Raw genomic sequence first — 13,541 nt, 5'->3', positions numbered from 1 at the left:
AACGGCTATCAGTGAGTTATCCTTTGGCTTAATCAAAAAAAAACACACCTGGAAATAGCACAGGGCAAGGGGCACTGAGGTTGCATAATTTAAGGAGTTTGTACAAAAGTGAGTGAGTGTTAGTCGGCTATAACTCAATACAAAATGAAAAAGTTTAAAGTTAAAAAAAAAAAGCGAGTGAATGTTTCCCAAAAAGTTGCTCTCAGGTGCTTTATTTACTTCACTTTTGTCCTAATCCTGCTTTCAAACATGGGAAAGAAACTTCCCTGGGGACAGGACGGCCTGCTAGCACAGATACAACTGAAGAGCTAAAAACCAGGCCATGTATCTTTTGTGTAGTTTACATCTGGATCTGCCAATTAGACTTCAGATCGCTTATTTATTACAAATTTCTGACTTCATATGTCGACATTCATGATGTAATACTTGAAGGCAGTAAAGGTGATTATGTATTTTATTCTGTGTAAAGGGGCCAGCAGGCCCTGGAGAAGAGGTCAGAGGAGAAAATGCGCATTCACTGAACACCTACGAAGGCAAGTGACGTTAGCTGACCAACCTAGCGTTGTCCCCTACTCCCTCTGTGCTTTGCCCTCTGAAGAATGAGGGCATCAGATGCTTTCCATCTGCTATGGGTTCCTGGCATAGGGAGGCCATGATTAGCAGATAAAGTACAGGATGCCCAGTTATGCTTGAGTTTCAGATAAACCACAAATATACAGTGTAAGTTGTCATGTCTCAGATATTGCTTAGGAAATATCCTAAAAATATATTCGTTGTTTATCTGAACCCCAAATTTAACGGGGGACCCTGTATTTTACCCAGAAGCCTTATCCAGGTGTATATCTTCATTGTGTGTAGCTCACAGGTCCTCTCCCCTTTCTTGTCTTAAACAAGGACTAAGACAAAGTAATCACAGAGACGCTGACTCAAAGCTCAGACATCATGAAGTCTCTGGCTAAATGTATAAAACATCCAAACTCTGGACTGTTTGTTTTGTGGCAACATAAACTCTCTTTTGGTTTAAGTCGTTTGCAATAGGGTTTTTTTGTTGCTGAGACACAAGGGCACTCTTAATCAAAAACACCTGTTCTGTGCCAAACATGGGGTCGTGTCTCTGCACCTTATCTTATTTAAATATTATAATCACTCTATGAAATGAATGCTATTGTGCCTATTTTCAGATGAGAAAATAGAAATAAAAAGAGCTTAAGACTTTGATCAATGCCTCATAATAATAACGATTAACGCTGATTGTATACTTAGTAAGTTCAGATAGAACTAAATGTTCACACATACACACTCATTTAGTTCTCCCAGCGAATATTGAGAAAAATATTATAATTATAGTCCACTTGATAAATGAGGAACAGGGCTTTCCTGGTGGCTCAGATGGTAAAGAATCTGCTTGTAATGCAGGAGACCTAGTTTCCATCCCTGGGTTGGGAAGATGCCCTGGAGAAGGGAATGGCAACCCACACCAGTATTCTTGCCTGGAGAGTTCCATGGACAGAGGCACCTAGCAGGTTACACTCCATGGAGTTGCCAAGAGTCAGATATGACTGAGTGACTGACACATTCACTTTATAGATGAGAAAACTGAAGCAAAGAAAGATGAAGGAACTTATCCAGAGCAACAAGCTGACTTTGAATCCACTCAGTGGGTTTCAGATACTACACTCCTAACTTGTATACATACTAGCCTGAAATAGAGTTGATATTCACAGTAAGCCTCAGGATGCTAAAATCAGTGTTCTTTTCCCTGAGTCTGCCTGTAACCTAAGGAGTTTGCTAGATTTGCCAGACTTTCTCTCTGCAGCCCTGATCAGTGCACCTTACTTATCCTCCCCTGCGGGTCCAACCCTGTATAAACAGGTTTAATCTGACACAAATTCTGGCTCCAGGCTGCTGGCATGAAGCACCTTCCCTCAGTTGCTCAGAGGGTTGGCCTCAGTGATTTCTGGTGTTCCAAGAATGCGGGCGTTGTACTCCCCTTCCTCCCCAGAAAGTAGGTTGATGCTGTGTATCCCCAAGTTGCACAGTGGACCTGGTCCCCCAGAGGCACATTCTTGCCTTTCCCAATATCCTCTTACTCACCCCAGTGCATATTTCTAGACTGCTTGAAGCTAACTGGTTTGCTGCCTCCATCCTCACTGAGTGAATTACCCTGGTGTTTTCTCCCTGCTTATTTGCTTCTGTTATGCCTCAAATAAATCAGCTCTTTGGGGAATCTACTCTCTAGACTCCCATTTCTGTCTGATTTGCCAAAGACAACAGATCCTTGACTGCTCCCAGAGTCGCCCTCAGCCTACCCTGACCCTCTGGTTCTACCTGGATTCCTGGTCCCAAATAACTTCACCTGGCCTAGCCTGACTGCAATCAAATTTCTCTCATGACAAGCAAGCATTTACTTCCTAGTTTTGCCTGGAGCTTGTCCTAATCTTGGAAAGAGCTTAGGGTTTGGCTTAATGCCCTCTGACAACACAAGACTAAAAACATTTTATTTTAGGAGTGTATTGACAGCTTGCTTTTTTTTTTTTTTCCCTAAAACAATCCCCAGAGGCAAGGAGGTATGGGCTGGGCATTCACGTACTAAATGAGAGTGTTTTTTCAGCCTTGTTTTTTGGGTCACCAATCATTGAAATAACAGTGAACTCAGTGTTTTGAAATAGAAAGAATCACTGTTTCATTGTACAATGATACTTAATTTGTCATTTCTAAGAGGCAAGAAATGTTCAGAGTGACAGAAACTCAAGCTCCTTAATCTCATCTTTTAAAATCACATCAAACCATTTACATATTCAGGCTCTGTTCAGTTTGCACCGAGGTCATCTCTCCACATCATTTTCTACGCCCTCTGTAGATTCAAGTTTGTGATCTTCTTTTTCATAACCAGGTGTGTGGCACTCAAGTATGGACAGAGGAGCCTGGTGGTAGGAAACCATTATCTTCTTTCTTCTTGAACTACTCTCTCTCTGTGTCCCTGTTTGTAAATATACAGAACCAAGCAATGAACAAGTCAAACTGAAGGCCTTTAGAAAATGCCTTCTTGATTTCATCTCATCTCCTGGCAAAGCAGTTGGTGGTACCATTTTAGAAGTAAATGAGATTTGATTGCACAGAGATTTGTCTCTGGAACATCTCTATCTAGACACGTTTTTTCCTTACTAGAATGCTTATAGCTTAACTTCCCTGGTTGTCACTGAACCCCTTCATCTAATCATAATTATTTTTCCATTCAGTGTCCTCTCCCTGTGGATTTAAATTTCAGCACGGGGGACCTAAGATATGCTTTCTGAAATGCGTTACTTTCACAGAGAATGACAATTCATCTTCTAGAAACACAGAGATTTCAAACTTTTCCTTTCCTTATAAAGCCTTCAAATAATATATTAATTCAGAAGAAAATTATTATATTTTTATGCTGCTACCAATAAAGGGGATCAAGTTTACTGATTTTTAATTTTCCTAAAGAGAAAGAGCATTTTTCTTATAGAGCATTTTTCCTAAATTTTCCTAAAGAGCATTTTTCTCTCTAAATGAGGCACAGATTGTAGAAGGGAAAATTTGATAATCATAGTTGGTTGCTAGCTGCTTTGTTAACACAATCTATTTCTGAGATTTTATGAGATCTGGCTTACAAAGCATGGGCTGATAAATGATTCCATATTTAACCATGATTTACCTGTACCATGTGGATGAAAATTGTGCTGATGGAGCTGAAACCACCAGAACAGAGATTTTTACATCCCATAGAATATGTCAACATAGTGCTGAGTGTGAATCACTCACTTGGGACATAAAGTGTTCTTCTCTTTTAAGATCCAGGATTATATCTCAATATAAATGGCTGATGGAAGTCAAAAAACAAGCCCAGTGCACTGCCTGGAGACACGTGATAGTAAAGATCAACCTTAAAAGATGGAATGGCTCCCCTGCTGTCTCTAGATGTCACAGAAGTAGTTTTTAAACTCTGTGGGTTGAATGAGTCTGGAACGTAGAGGAACATTCAGACCATATGGAAAAAGATACAGATTCTTGCAAGGAGATGACAAGCAGCTTTTCCTCTTTAAGGGGATGACTCACCAAGGGAGCGCAATACCTGGGCTCCTCCCTGAGGCTTTGCTACCCGTATATTTGAAAATGAACTTCATCTGAATTGATGAGATCCAGTGTTACAACCTAAGAGAGTTCAGTCGGTGATTCTACTTGTATGGTCACTGGAAAGGCAACGCCAGCTCATGTTGACTCCAATTAGCATACAGACTCAACAGACTAATACAATATTTATATATTATACCCTGCATGCTCAAGAAGACACAGCTTCCAGTGGTCAACGCTTTATAGTCAGGCTAGGATAGATAATCGATAACTCACCTTCTGGGGAACCAGGAAGTTTTATTTTGCTAGACTGTAAACTTTACATGTGAAGGATCACCTATGTTTTCACCACTAGTATGTCTCTTATCCTTTCTGCAAAACTTTAAAAAATTTTATTTTGGTCTGGTTTCTTGGAGACCAAGAAATTTCAGAAGCAGTGTAAATTTGGGAAGAGAAATATCTTGAGGGGAGCATGGTAAAATGGGCAATGGTAGCTGATCTTGCTATCGGGGAAGCTAGGAAGAAGGCCCAGGAGTCCGAATTCCACCCTCATTGTATCAGTCCTTAAACCCTGGAAAGTTGTCCCAGGATGCCATTTTGACTTAAAGCTAGGCTACTATCCAGTGTCTTATTAACCTGATGCATCTATAGCCAAAAGCAAATCTGACTTTGCTTCATCCCTTTTCTATAAATTCCCATCAAGTTAACCAGGTTTGCAGTCATTGACAATAAATACGCCATAGCCTGGCCTTTCTCAAGGCCCAGGGCATTTTAGCTGGTGTCCAGGCCAAGAACTCAAATGAGATTTCAAGCCCCTTAAACTGATTCTGGGTCTTGCATTTAAACTGACATATGACATTATTCTTGTAGAATCCAGTGAGTGCCAAAGCCCTTATACTCAAAATATGATGGCTTTGGATGTGGATAAAGGGTTGATTTTCCTAAAAGTTATGTGACTTATACCACACAAAATATTTGGCTACCATGGTCTCAGGCTTACTTGAGGCAACTAAAAAAAAAAAAAAATTTTGAGGTGGCAGGTAGCTTGAAAATCATGGTGCTCTTTGCGTAATACTATGAAATATGAATGCATTTAATTCTAACATTTGGACTAGGAACAACTTTACTAGCAGAAAATGATGATATTAGAGGTATGCAACATAAAATCACAGCACACAAGCATGCAAACAGCAAGCTCTTGAGGGAAGCACGATCTGTTGTTTCAGAGTTTGGCCATTAATATTCATTTGCTGCTTGTTCATTTGTTTTGTTGTCTGCCTCACAGACGAGCAGTAGAAACCACCAAAGGTTTAGGAAAAATTTATGTAACGAAAATTTAAAGTTGAAAACATTCTATCCATTAAGCTATTATTTCCTCTAAATTGGCAAGACTGCCATTATTCAATTTCAGCTGCGAAAAATCTTGGATCTGCATGTGGAACATTGAGGCTGTTTGGGAAAGTAGTTTGAAAATTACAGATGGAAATTGGTTTAATGCAGGTTAACAATTTGAAAGGCAGGGTCAGACATACTCAGATCTGAGTCCGCACTCTGTCAGTCTTACCAGCTGTGGGATTCTGGGCATATCCCTGAATCTTTCTGTGCCAAACTTTACTGTGAAATGGTTTTCATCATAATACCTTAGAATTGTGTGCTATGTGAGGTAGCATATTCTTAAGGACTGTTTATTTTGAGCAAAAGAAATCCACTTTGTGTAAATTGAGCAAAATAGTGTTTTTGGAAAGATGTTGGGCCTTGACCATATCCATGAGAATCTGAAGAATCAGGCTTGGGAATGGGGTTGAACTGACTCACTTCTGGGGGCTCAGAAGTAGAAAAGATAGAAATAGATTTGTAACAGCAACTCTAGTCCAGTGGTGTGCAATCAAATTGAGTAGAATTTTGCCACTATCCGGCTCTCTGATCTTGATTGAAATACTGGAGAAGGAACACCTAATTGGTCTAGATTGGGTCACAGGGCACTTCTCGTTCAGGAGTAGGGAGAACTTTGATTACAGTTTCTTGTCTTCAGTGAGCTGCTCTTGTGTTTTGGCCACACCACACAGCATGTGAAGCCTCAGTCCCCTGATGAGGGGTTGAACTGTGCCTCCTGCATTGGAAGTGTGGCATCCTAACCATCTGACCACCAGGGAGATCGCCATGGTCATTTATTTATGTGTTTAATTTTCAATCAGAAAGTTTGAAACAGTAAGCCCATAATCAACACAGGGTGAAGACCAGCCTCGGACAATCAGCTTATATTGACTTACAGAGATCCTTGGGATCCTTGTTAGAACAGTGAGGTGACCCCAAAGGCAGACTTCTGTTACTTATGATTGCTCCATTAGATAATATGCACCTCATGCCCTGAAATTACATCACATAGGTGCTCCATGTGGGTTACAGTTCTGTTTTTGTTTGTTTTTAATTTTTATTTTATATTGGAGCTTCAATGATTAAAGATGTTGTGTTAGTTTCAGTTGTATAGCAAAGAGACTCAGTTATACACATGTATGTATCTATTCTTTTCCAAATTCTTTCCCCATTTAGGTTGTTACAGAATATTGAGCAGAGTTCCCTGTGCTATATAGTAGGTCCTTGTGGGTTATCTATTTTAAACACAGCAGTGTGTGCATGAGGTATTCTAATACCTCTTCACTGGAAGTGCTGTTCTAATGAAGAAAAATGGTTGGAAGGGGAAACTAACACATGTGTTCTAAAACAAAAATGTCTTTTCTCCAGCTTTTCTGAAGTGCAGTTGACAAACTGTAATGTTTAACAAGTACAATATGACGATGTGATACCTGTGTACATCGAGAAAGAATTCTCATATTGAATTAAATAATGCATTCATCACCTTAAATATTAGTCACTTAGTCATGTCTGACTCTTTAGGACCCCATGGAGCCCACCAGGCTCCTCTGTCCATGGAATTCTCCAGGCAAGGATACTGGAGTGCATTGCCATTCCCTTCTCCAGGGGATCTTCCCGACCCAGGGATCAAACCTGGATCTCCCACACAGTAGGGAGATTCTTCACCATCTGAGCTACAAGGGAAGCCCATTACCTTACATATTTACTTTGAGTGCATGTCTGTATGTGTGTGTGTGTGTGTGTGTGTGTGTGTGTGTGTGAGCACTTAAGTTCTACTCTCTTCACAAATGTGATTTGTCCAAAAGCATTATCAACTCTAGTCACCATTAAACAAAAATGTCTTCTCTAGAAGGAGTAATGCAAGGTACTCTGTGTATGGTTTTTATCCTCACCTTCCTACTTGATTGGCAATTGGATGATCCACTGTAGATGGAGTTGACTTAGGATGCTGCATAATGTTCTAGTATTTTGATACTAGCCAGTGATTCTTAAGTGTCAGAAGCCCAGGTATTAGTGGTTTTCCATCTCCCTAGAACGAGACCATGATTCACCCACAAAGTGGGCTTGGATGCCATTCCTTCAAGAGGAATCAAAGGATTCCTAAAGATGCGGTTTCTCAAAGCTAGGGCCAATAGAGTTACCTAAGTTGGAGTCTACCTAGTGAATTATTTTAGAGATCTCCAGGGACATGTGGCCACTTACATCATTGTTTCCAAGGATACTGAAGATCTTGATGATCTAGATTTGGAATCACTTTTCAATTCTCTTAAATCTGTATCTTTTGATAGCTATTTTCAGAATAACCATTGCCACACACACACACACACACACACACACACACACCCCAAAACAACCTGTACCCTTTTTAAAAATCCTCTGCTAACTACAAACTAAATCTATAATTATCGTTTGGCAAGCCGGAGTCATCACAATATGATAGTTTCACAGTTTCTCCTGGAGTGACGGGGAAACTTCACACTGTGGGCACATTTTCTTGACACATGTACTCTGACACTTTCCTTTTAGGCCAGCCTCCCAACTTCTGGTTTACCCTAATTTTTGTATTTGCTAAGCCACAGTTCAATTTTATGTTTATACACCTTTGTACTTTAAGGAGAACTTTCTAATTATGGTCTTTTAAATTCCAACAACCTGTATTCTAATGTCAACATTTCAAAATACAGTAATTCTTCATTTTCCCCGTTGTAATTCAGATAACAATGCAGGGTGGACACTCCCTATAGCATACCATGCATTTACCCCATTTCAACTTTGTGACCAAGTTCACCACATCACCTCTAGAGTTCTTCATTCAATTACCAGGACTCTACTGCATTTATGATTGATTTGATGGGGAACTCAGGGCCCATCAGAGCTACAGGGTCTGTATCTCCAGCTTTCTTTTTCCTTCTTAAATCAAAAAAAAGACTTTGGTTTGTCACATCCTGACCCATCTATTCAGAAGTTTGTTCCATTAACTCTTTTAATAGTCTCTTCTCCAGGGCTCTGATGAGATTAAAGACATTTCCACCCTAGAGGCTCGAGGGCTCCTGCCTTTCACCAGAATTCACTGGCTCCAGCTAATGGGCAGGGGAGGCAGGGATGAGTGGGGGTTATTGCAAGGCTAGGCCATGCTTTCTAGACTGCAGGGTTATTGAAGAGGTGAAATAGTGCGTTTTTGTTGTTTCTTCTTAGATCTTGGTTAATATTTACTTTTGTCTCTCCTATCCCAGAATGTAGGAAGAGAGGCCTCCATCATAGTCTATATAAGATATGCTGTGCTGTGCTTAGTTGTTCAGTAGTGTCCGACTCTCTGTGACCCCATGGACTGTAGCCCACCAGGCCCCTCTGTCCTTGGGATTCTCCAGGCAAGAATACTGGGGTGAGTTGCTATGTCCTCCTCCAGGGGATCTTCCCAACCCTGGGATCGAACCCAGGTCTCCCGCATTGCAGGCAGACCCTTTACCATATGAGCCACCAGGGGAGCCCATAAGATAGGCTAGGAGAGATTTAATCTTCCCATATTCTTTTCTATAACTTTGACAGAGGCCTGAACTTCCACAACTAGCCGTTCATTCTCTCAATTTAAAGTTTTCTAAAATTTTTAGTCCAATACAGTGTACTGGATTTTATGAGTCATTTTTGTTTTTGTTGTTCAGTTGCTTAGTCATGTCTGACTCTTTGCAAACCCTTGGACTATAGAATGTTGGGCTTCACTGTCCATTGCTATTTCCTGGAGTTTGCTCAGATTCATGTCCACTGAGTCAGTGATGCTGTCTAATTATCTCATCCTGTGCCACCCCCTTTTCCTTTTGCCTTCAATCTTTCTCAGCATCAGGGTCTTTTCAAATGAGTCAGCTCTTTGCATCAGGTGGCCCAAGTACCGGAGCTTCAGCTTCAGCATCTGTCCTTCCAATGAATATTCAGGACTGATTTCCTTTAGGGTTGACAGGTTTGATTTCCTTGATGTCCAAGGGACTCTCAAGAGTCTTCTCCAGTACCACGATTCAAAGTCATCAGTTCTTCAGTGCTCAGCCTTCTATTTGTTCCAGCTCTCACATCTATACATGACTACTGGAAAAACCATAGCTTTGACTATAAGGACCCTTGTTGGCAAAGTGACATCTCTGCTTTTTAGTATGCTGTCTAGGTTTGTCATAGCTTTTCTTCCAAGGAGCAAGTATCTTTGAATTTCATGACTGCAGTCATGGTCTCCAGTGATTTTGGAGCCCCCAAAAATAGTCTGTCACTGCTTCCACTTTCTCCCCATCTATTTGCCATGAAATAATGGAACCAGATGTATGATTTCAGTTTTCTGAGTGCCACGTTGTAAGCCAGCTTTTTCAGTCTCCTCTCTCACCTTCATCCAGAGGCTCTTTAGTTGCTCTTCACTTTCTGTCACTAGAGTGGTATCATCTGCATATCTGAGGTTGTTGATATTTCTCCAGGACATCTTGATTCCAGCTTGTGACTCATCCAGCCTGGCATTTCACATGATATACTCTGCATATAAGTTACATAAATAGGATGACAATATACAGCCTTGTCATAATCCTTTCCCAGTTTTGAACCAGCCAGTTGTTCCATGTATGAGTTATTAGAATTTAATTAAAAATTTTATTTTACACTTACTGGATAGCAGATCTTGAGCCAGAAAGATGAGAAGAGTCAAAGAACACTAGGTTTCTGAGTTAGTGTAGAGGTAGCAGTGTGTTGGAAAAGCCAAGGCGTTGACCGTGGTAGTTTTTACCAAACTCAATTGTATATAACTCCTGGGTCAGGAAGATCCCCTGGAGAAGGGAATGGCAACCCACTCCAGTATTATTGCCTGAAGAAGTCCATAGACAGAGGAGCCTGGTGGACTGCAGTCCATGGGGTAACAAGGAGTCAGACATGACTGAATGACTAACACACACTCACACACACACACACACAAACACCTATGGTATTTAATACAGAGCTGGTCTCTCTCTATTCCCTACATTCAAATATTGCTCTGGATTCCTAAAACCATGGATACTATTTTCTAGTTCTTCGAATTAAAGTTTATCAATCACTGTAGTCAAAATGTGTCCTAGTCTTTTTTTTGACATAATTGTACACCCTATTTAATCTCTTTTTCTGGCACAATTGATAAGGAAATTTCCGAAAAGATTTCCAAAGGAGAAGCCGTATGTGCTGCCAGTCCACAAATAACATCAGAAATGCCAAGGAGTTACAATCCAAATGAAGTAAACTTCGTTTCCATTCACGAGACAGTCACTAGTAGGACTCACTCTTTTGGCATAAGAAACTGGAAATCTCAAAAAATATATGAAGCAACTGTAAAAAGCAATAAGGGACTATGCATAAAGGAAAACAAATGAGGTGAGCTCTAAAACAATTTTTGGAATGCAATGCAGAGATGGGAACACATTCAGAGCACACTTATCTTGCTAGGTTTCCAGCAATCAGAGTTTGGTGAGGATAAGGAGGTTTAATTTGTTGGATGGAGCACCTGAGAGGAGGGATTACACGGATTAAGGACTTTAGAAACCAGCATGGAAGTTCCTTTGAACAGGTTGCTGAATTTTAAGTTTTACACTTGTTGGGTAAGATAAGGCTGAGCAATGCACAAATGTCATTAGAAAAGAAAAAAAAAAAAAAAAAAGCTGAGAGCTGCATGCTGAATAATTCCCAGAGAGAATTGGATATACTCAAGTTCCAATCAGTCAGATTAGACAGAACTCAGAAAGTTCACACTTTAATAGTAGGGGTAATATAGATAGAGACTTGAAGGTATTCTAGGCATACCTTAACAACATGTATAGTTCTAAGGGGACTCTGTATAATTTAATTGCCTGCCCAAACCAAAGTCAACATTCTTCAAAAGAAAGCAACCAAATTCAGTGTTCAAAAATGTAACATTTACAATGTCAATCATCCAACTGAAAAACAAATAAATAAACAAACACACCAGGGAATTATATGTGACCCATAATTAAGAGAAAAATCAAATAATAGATGTAGATCTGAAAATTAAAGAAAGGATAGATCTAAATATAAATACGAAAACTATAAAACCTATAGGAAAAATGCGTAGAAAGCATTTGTCTTTGGGGATAGGCAAATATTTCTTAGACAAGGTAAAAAATACTGGAAACATAACAATGGCAATTTGAATTTCATCAAAATTTTGAGTTCCTGCTCTTTGATCTCTTTGATGTACACCACTCATAAACTTCAGAGACAAGCCTTGCAATGGGAAATCAGGTTTATAGCACATTTGGCAAGGGATTTATCTCCAGGATAAATAAATAAATAAAACTCTCATAACTCAATAATAATTTTAAAAGCACAAGTTTTTAAAATAGGCAAAATGCTTGAACAAACATTTCACAAAGGAAGGTATAGTAATGGTCAACAAACACACAGAGAGATGCTCAACATTATTTGACTTCAGGCAAATACAAGTTTAAAGTACAAGGTTACCACTATATACCTACTAAAGTTGAAAAAAGTGACAAGTTTTGATGAGAATTTAGAACAACTGAACTCCTACATATTAGTTTAGGAATATAAAATTGTTTAACCACTTTGAAAAATACTTAACAATCTCTTATAAAACTAAATATATACTCACTATGTAACTCTTCAATTCTACAAGAGGCATTTATTCAAAAGAAATGGAAACATTTGTTCACACAAGATCTTATAAAAGAATATTCATAGAATCTTTACTTATAATAGCCAAATACTGAAAATTATCAAGTGAATAGATAAACAGATTATAGTAGGCTTATTCAATGGAGTATGGATCAGTAATAAAACTGAATGAGCTATTGAACATGGAACAACATGGACAAATTTTAAAAGCATTGTACTGAAAGAGACAGGTTATATACAAAAGAATAAATACCATGTGATTCAATTTAGATGAAATTCTTAAACAGGCAAAATGCATCGATAGTGACAGAAAGCAAATCAGTGGTTTTCTGCATCATGATTGAGGGTGCATTGACAACAAAAGGAAACAAGTGAAATTTTGGAAGCTATGGAAATATGATGTATCTTGATTGGCATGGTGATTACACTGATCTATATATTTGTCAAAACTCATTGAATCGTATGCTTTAAATTGATGCTTTTCATTGTTGCTAAATTATATATCACTAATGTTGATTTTTAAATTAACAAGAAAAAAGCAAGGAGTGGGGTTGTCTAAAAAAAAAAACAGTTTATTCTTAAGTTTGCTACTGCTAAGTCACTTCAGTCGTGTCCGACTCTATGCAACCCGATCCCTGGGATTCTCCAGGTAAGAACACTGGAGTGGGTTGCCACTTCCTTCTCCAATGCATAAAAGTGAAAAGTGAAAGTGAAGTCGCTCAGTCATGTCTGACTCTTCGTGACCCCATGGACTGCAGCCTACCAGGCTCCTCCGTCCATGGGATTTTCCAGGCGAGAGTACTGGAGTGGGGTGCCATTGCTTCTCCGATTCTCAAGTTTAGCTTGTCCTTAATTTGTGGGACTTGTGAATACAATAGAAACAGAAGTTCCTATATGCTTAAAGACTTATGAAGCATCATATCTAGGTATTAAAACTTACATAAGTTATATTCTTAACCTGCTACCTTTACTCTAATACATTTATTGCAACCTGGAAGCCAAACCTGAATGCAATATTCTTGGCGCCCTCAGGCTCTGGAACATTGTTATATGGACTTTTAGCCAGTTGTCTTTCTACCTACCTGTGTTTCACATAATCATAAGGATATCTCAGCTTTTATCTCAAGGTTCTGTCCACATAGCTCGTAAACACCTTCGGGGCGTCCTTGTGGAGGCTCACACTGAAAATGGAGAGAGAAACCCGAGGGCAAGGCACACACAGGCTCTGCATGTCGGCCTGGGGCGGCTGGGTTCACAAATTAGAGTCTTAGGAGCATGTTGATCTGGAGGGGCCCGTGGGATACAGCTGAGCATTCATCCTGATACCAGGCATGCCTGTGAGGAGGCGGTGCTTAGATGACAGACAGGACCTTGAATGCAGGGTTCCAGCCTGATCTGTGAATAGTTCAAAGGGCAGGCATCTC

This window comes from Odocoileus virginianus, chromosome 11, assembly GCF_023699985.2.
Source record: "Odocoileus virginianus isolate 20LAN1187 ecotype Illinois chromosome 11, Ovbor_1.2, whole genome shotgun sequence".
Taxonomy (NCBI): domain Eukaryota; kingdom Metazoa; phylum Chordata; class Mammalia; order Artiodactyla; family Cervidae; genus Odocoileus; species Odocoileus virginianus.
The sequence above is the reverse complement of the archived record's forward strand: the minus strand, read 5'-3'. Positions refer to the sequence as shown.